Source organism: Pteropus vampyrus, unplaced genomic scaffold (assembly GCF_000151845.1).
Source record: "Pteropus vampyrus isolate Shadow unplaced genomic scaffold, Pvam_2.0 Scaffold33, whole genome shotgun sequence".
NCBI lineage: Eukaryota > Metazoa > Chordata > Mammalia > Chiroptera > Pteropodidae > Pteropus > Pteropus vampyrus.
Genome location: NW_011888814.1, coordinates 10,548,122 through 10,554,879, shown reverse-complemented (window position 1 = coordinate 10,554,879; position 6,758 = coordinate 10,548,122). Strand labels below are relative to the sequence as shown.

Below are 6,758 nucleotides of genomic sequence, written 5' to 3'. Positions count from 1 at the left end.
TTCGACCAGGATTTACTGAGAAGCTACTGTGGCCAGGCCAGGGGGAGTTAAGAGTGAACCGGAGATGTGGCCTGTGGCCTCGTGGAGCGTTGAGTATGGTAGGGAGGCCAGAACTGCACACACACACACACGCACATGCACATGCACATGCACACGCACATGCACACGCACACGGAGCTGCATCTGGAAATGCACAAACCGGCTCCGCGATGAAGGAAGAGGTGTCAGGGGAGAAGCCTTCACGCTCCAGGACGGTCGAGACCCAGAGTTTTTCCAAGCCCCTGAGCTCCGTGATGGTCAGGATTCTTTCCAACTTGAGAAGTCAGGAGTTGTTCCCACGTGGCCTTGCCCAGAAATGTTTGTGATTGTGGGAGGTGGGAAGGTCGGGTTTTGTCTTTGGCCCCACAGCCAGCCTTGCTGCAGGCTAGCCCTCTCTGAGTACTATCTCCATGCTGCACGGAGACTGATGGTAGGTACAACCCCGGCTGTGCGCCGAGTGTGTAAATGTTATCAAAACGCCCTGGTGACGGGGGAAGAACAATGCTTCAGAGGTTAATGAAGTCATGGGAACCTCAGTGCCAGCGCCCAGCCTCGTCCGTGGCTGCTGTTCGTCCATATCTCGGCCAGCTTGTTTATCTTTGTGGGTCTGCAGCCCTGTCCTCATGGGTCATGGCAGGGCTGCAGTAGTTCTACTCATTCTGTAGCAAGGAAGAAGGACACCTGGGCTAGATCCCTTTCCCATAGACCTCCATATGAAGTGTGTCTCCAAGAGCAGAAGGGTTGGATATGCCTGAGTTTTGTGGATCGTGCTATCAGGTAGAGTAAATAAAAACACTTAAAAACACCAACGAATCGAGACAGTTTGGAAGATCTTTGGGAATGTGAAAGCGAGAGCTGGGAGCAGTGGCGTGAACACATTGGGAGGGGTCCAGCAATTCTGATTTTGCAGATGGAGCAAGTAGCCTGGAGATGTGAAGGCTCCAGTGGTTAAATAAAAAGTTCTCACGTGTGTTTAATGTAAGTGCAAAGGTATAGTCTGCAGCTTGTGCATGTTGTATAATTAAGTTTTAGCTACTGAACATGGCAAGGCTAAGTCCATGCCATTTTTTTTTTTTTTGAGTTGAGTGGCCTTTTGGGGGGATACAGGGAAGTGTGGGTTTGGAGACGTATAGGAGGGGTTGTGTGGGTAAAGCAGAACACTAGTAGTCTGCTTCATCTGCACTGTACGTTGTAGATTGCCCAAGGGGCAGACGTTTGATCTTAACCATGTTTATGAGACACAGAAGGAAAAATTATAGTACGGTGAATCTCACTAGTCATTCGTGCATTTATTCACCCTCTGAATAGAGTAGGTTTAGTGTGGTTTTAGAAGTCAGGCTGTCAGGTTTGAATCCTGACTCCACTACTTAACAGCTGTGTCATCTTAGGCCAGTGACTTAATTTCCACAATTGCCTCAGTTTCTTTATCAGTAAAATGAGATTAATAACAGCACATCACGGAGTTGTCAAAAAGACTGAATGAGGCTTTGCTTATAAAACGCCTAGCTCAGTGCTGGCACATATGATATAGTAAGGATCAACAAACTCTAAACATCATTCACCTTGTTTGTGTTTTCATCTGCCAACTATTCACCATGCTAAGTATGAAATGAACACACGAATAAATAAAGTGAGGTTCTTGCCCTCAAAGAAAGAACTTGAGGTCTGTATTTGTATATAAATAACAAAAATCAGGCGAAATCAGATGCCAAATTAAAGCACTAACCTGAGGCAAAGGGACCCCAAGGGAGGACGCGATTATGACTTGAGAGGTGGGGGCCGGATCAGAATAGACTGAGCCATCAAATATTATGACAGGCGGAAAGTAGATTGACTCCAGACACGAGGAGAAGCAAAAGTAAAGACTTGAGGGAGAACATGACTTGAAGGTCATAGTTGAATTTAAAGAGCCTCCTCCCTTTTAGTGGGAGAAGAAACAAGAAGGCTAGCTGAGGCCGGAATCTGGAGGTCTTGAATGCTGTGTTTGGGAATTTGGGCAACAGAAAAAAGCAGCAAGAGTTCGAACAGGTGAGGGACAGGATCACGACTGATTCTGAGGACGACCATCTGGTGGCAGGTGGAGAGAAGGCAGAAGAAAGTGGTGAGGGTGCAAGATGTAGAGCCAGGGGCCATCCAGGGTACGAAGGAGAACCAGACACGGCCCTTCCTCAAGGAGCCTGGAGCTCACTGGGGAACTTGGACACGGGCAGGTCAACCTCCAGAGAAGAGGACCACGTAACGAAGCTGCGTCTACCTTAAGGAGAATGCCAGAGAAATAAGGTTTTTGTTTTCTCATCCGTAAAATGGATTAATGATAATATGCAGTACTTACCTCTCCAGATCGTATGAGGCTTATATCACTTTAGGAAAGTAAGATGTTTAATTAGCAATGATCGTGCCTCGGATAAACCTCCTTGGCTATGATACTGCCACTCCACAAAGCTGAAAGTAAAGTGTTTAGCACGTGCCCAGAATACAGGCATAGCTCCGTGCAATACCACTGGAGCACACATTCTGGCCCTGGGCAGCCTCAGGGTGGAAGAAGCTAATTGCATGCTGTTTTTATTGCACTGGGCAGAGGAATGCGGGGGATGGTCGAGGCTAAGTGGGAGATGAGACTGGAATGCAGGTTGGGGCGCAGGTGTCAGGAAGACTGAGCCGAAGTCGATGCCTCAGGCTTCTTTTACTTCACCTTTATTAGGAATTGACTCATCTCCCTCTCCCAGTTCCATATCCATGGCACATCTTCCTTTGTTCCTGTCATGGGAACTGTGGCTTTTTGAGTTGGGAGATGGACAGCCTGGGACACAGATGCATGGATGCAGATAATCCTGAGAGAGAGGCAATGGGCTATGTGAGAACAGTGGCTGGAGTTTGAGACCCGTTCTGGTACCTATGCTGCTTCCCAACTGGGTGAGGCGGGACAAGTCAGCTCGGCTCTCCAAGCCTGTTTTCTTCCCAGCGATGAGGGCTTTGGGCCAGTGATCTATAACATCTGCTAAGCCCCAGGCTCTGTCTGAATCTGAGGGGCTCGAGAATTGCAAGGCTCATGGTTCGGTGAAGGCTGTCTCCTGAGGGCCCATGCGGTTCCACTGCATTTGATGGAGAGGAACAAGCTGATTTTGCAGCCCACAGCCCTGGCCTGCGAAGGATGCAGCCATTCTGGAAAACGCTCTTCCCAGGGCTGCTCTGGGGCACGACCTCCTCTTCTGACCCATAATGCAGGGCTTCCGAGAAGGAAAATGCCTCTGAAGAGCAGCCACGGGGAAGAACACAGAGTAATTTTCCCATTGCCTATGGCTCCTCACAGGAGTGAAAGCATTAGGAAAATGTGGGCAGTGGCGCAGTTCTGCTGACACAAGACTATTACCTTCCATTTATTATTTATTGAGCTGGTCGACTAGGCATCGTGCACTCCCTCACATTCTCACAGTGATCCTGCAAAATCGATGTTATTATTCATTTTATCAAAGAGGAGACTGCAGCTCAGAGAGGTTAAGTAAAAGCCCAAGTTTACAACTACATCGAAGAGTAAGGATGCAGATTCTGACTGATGCATTCCAAGGGCATTTCTTATCTGCCGTAACAAACAGTGTCTCAGTCCCATACCTTTAGCTATGAAGTTCCTTTTGCCTGAGGTTAGTCCATCTCTCTCTGCTTCACATTCCAGCTCCTGTAACTTCCCCCTTTCAACTGGCTTCTTCCTCTCAGCCCGCACCCATGGACACTCCTCCCATTTCAAAACAAACCAGTACACACAAACCTTTTTCTTGACCCTGTGTTTTTCCTCCTTCCTTTCTCATCCACGCTCATCGCCTCCATTTCTTCATCTCCATCACGCCCCTGAGTTATTGCACGTCACGAAAATCGCTCTGGGTAAAATCCCCAATGATTCTTTCATCGCCAGACTCAACCAGATTTCAGTCCTTGCAGCAAGTGATGCTCTTGACCACCTCCTTCTTACTAAAACGTTCTCCTCCTTCTGTTTCCATGGCTCCCTTCTCTTTCGATTGCTTCCTATGCCAATTCAGGAGCAGGTGCTGTGCCCTCAGGATGGATGAATCTGTGCTTCTATTTTCTGTTGGGGAGGATCTGTCCCATCTATCAATGCATATGTTAGGATTGGGATTAAAGTTATTTAGAACGAGGGTCAAGAGGACTTTACCAAACCTGCACCTCAGGAGCGGTCGGCAACATCACCAAAACATACATGAGGCCAAGACTTTGCTGGGGATCATGGGAAAAAACATTTTAAATCTTGTGTTATAGGTTCCTGTGTAATATCTCCCAGCTGGCATTCACGTTCGCATTCAATATTTGTATCTATATCCATATTTATACCTATGACAGGATATGCTCTTCTGTCTGAGGAAGTAGAAGATGAATAAAAAAGGCCCAACGTCAAGAAGTCTAAAATCTAGGAGAGCTAACTCATGCATATATATAACCAAAACGTAATAAATCCCTAAAAGATCATGGGATACCATCTATAAAGTATTTTGAATTTTGACTATAAGCTCAGGTGTTCTGGGCCAGCAAGCTTGCTAGTGGAAGCACGATGCTAAATAGGGCCAAGGACGTTAGCCAGTTACCTGGAGACAGATCTGCTCACTGACCACAGGTGACCCCTAAGCCCAGCCAGCCTCAGGCCTCATTCCTGAAAGTCCCCTTTGCACATAAAAAGGGGAGGGGCAGCTGTCAGATACTGGGAAGGTTCCAGAGCAATTCTAATTTTAATGAGTCCTCAGCTACAAAGAGCATCCGTTTTCCTAAGCCCAGATGTCCACTCTCATTTTAAGTTGGCATGATCTGGCAATAGGAACAATCCCAAATCGTGTGAATTCAAAACACACCAAGTTTTGAAAGATATATTCTCCTTTTACAAAGTTAACATTTTTTTCCAGGTTTTTAGAGAAATTGATTCATCGATTGCAAAAACACTTTGCCGTCAGATAGCATACAATACGAATTTATTATTAAGTTTTTAAGAGTACGCTTGGTTTCAGACAAAGAAACGAGCTTTTTGTTGACATGGATTTTAGGGGAACAATACTAAAAAAACATCAAAGATCGTCAGACACACATACACACCCCACGGTATAGATAGGGAACATTCTCTGTCTTTCCCATAAGCGGCATGGAAACTGGGGCCAGAACGATCCTGCAGAAACTTCCTGATGAAAACAGCAGGGTCAGCCGTTCCCAAGCTTGAGCTGGGCTGTGGGGGACCGGCAGCCAGGACTCCAGCGCCTCCTTTGCAGCTCCAGAGATGCTGTGCCATGGGGCAGCACCTGCGTGCCGCCGGTTCGAGGGGCTCAGGCAGGAGTCCATGGTCTTTGGCATGGGGCTGGATCCTGGGGACAACCCCCTTACCACCCAGATCCATCTGGCAGAAGATTCCAGATAATCAGCCCAAAAGTCACGTGAGCCAAATCTATGGCTCCCCCCACCCCGCCCCAACCCCCGGGGTTAATCACTCCTCCCGTTCTAGGTCCGCTGCTCCCGGCTTCCCGCTCACGCTTCCCCCTCGCACTCGAGCAGCCGCTGCGTCTCCTCTGCAGTGGGCTCCAGGATCGGAATGCCCCCCACCCTCGCTGCCCTCAGCAGCTTTTGAGGAAAAAAGGAGGGATGCTTCTTTGTTCTTTCCTCAGGTTGACTCGGTTTATGGAATTCAACTCCCACCCCCATTCCAAGTTTGCAAATTTCTCACCATCACTTTAATTTCTCACCATCACTTCGAGTGCATCCAGACTTTCTGTGTTCCAGGCCCGAGGCTAAGTGCTCCTCTCGTACTAACTTAATCAAATCTTAGAGCCACCCTGTGATGTAGGTATTGTTATCACTACAATGCGGATAGAAAGAACCGATGTTTTGAGGGTAACTTGCCCAGGGTCTTACAACTAAAAGATGTCGCAGCCAGGTTTGGAGCCCAAGTCGGTTTTGACCTCGGAGCCCTAAATCTTTATTACTGGTCTTCATATAGCAAGAGTAAATATAATAGCTAATACTTACTGAGAAATTACTATTTGCTAGGTACTGTGCAAAGTACTTCTCTATACTTACTCTCAGAGACAGGTCTGCCATTCACCAGCTATGTGATCTTGAGCGAGTTTCTTAACCTCTTTTTGATTCAATTCCCTGTCTGCAAAATGAGGCTAAAAATATGTTGTGAAGAGTAAGTGAATTAATATATGTAAAGCTCTTAGACTGGCACATATTAATCCCTCAAAACCGTGTCTTATTTATTTTTCCTGTCGCCTCTAGTTCACAGTTTAGGAACCTTGGCTCGGAGAGATTAAGCAACTAATTGGTTCAGATTGCCCAGTGCACACGGCAGCATAGATCTGCCCGGAGTCCTGCGGAATGCAGGCCCGCCCGCAGGTGAGTTGCACCTGACAGATGAGAGACAGTGCTTCGCCGGCGCTGCAGAACGCGCTGCAGAACGCGCTGCAGCTCGGAGGCCTTGAATGGCCCTTAGCACACACACAAGGCTGCGGGGCGTCCTCGCTCGGGAAATGGGCCTGCGAGGGCCGGGGCGGTGTAAGGGTCTCCCCAGAACCTCCCCAAAGCAAGACAGGCAACACCTGTGAGCTCGCGGGCGGGGAGCCGTCCGGCTCAGAGCCCCGCTCCGCCGGGCACACACACTCACACCGCTGCCCGCAGTCCCCTCGACCCTGGCGCGGACACACACACACACACACACACACACACACACACTC

At 48.3% G+C, this 6,758-nt stretch overlaps 1 long non-coding RNA gene and 1 other non-coding gene across 2 annotated transcripts; both read right to left on the bottom strand.

Annotated features, from left to right (window-relative positions):
* Positions 1-2,346: 2,346 nt before the first annotated feature.
* LOC111737997 lies at positions 2,347-2,483 on the bottom strand. Its single transcript, XR_002779649.1, has one exon. It is a non-coding gene; the product is annotated as a U4 spliceosomal RNA (small nuclear RNA).
* A 2,504-nt stretch (positions 2,484-4,987) lies between these two features.
* Positions 4,988-6,751, bottom strand: LOC105290213. The gene is made up of 3 exons (XR_002779645.1): positions 6,103-6,751; positions 5,769-5,858; positions 4,988-5,425 (listed from the first exon to the last, which is right to left on the bottom strand). It is a non-coding gene; the product is annotated as an uncharacterized LOC105290213 (long non-coding RNA).
* Positions 6,752-6,758: the final 7 nt, after the last annotated feature.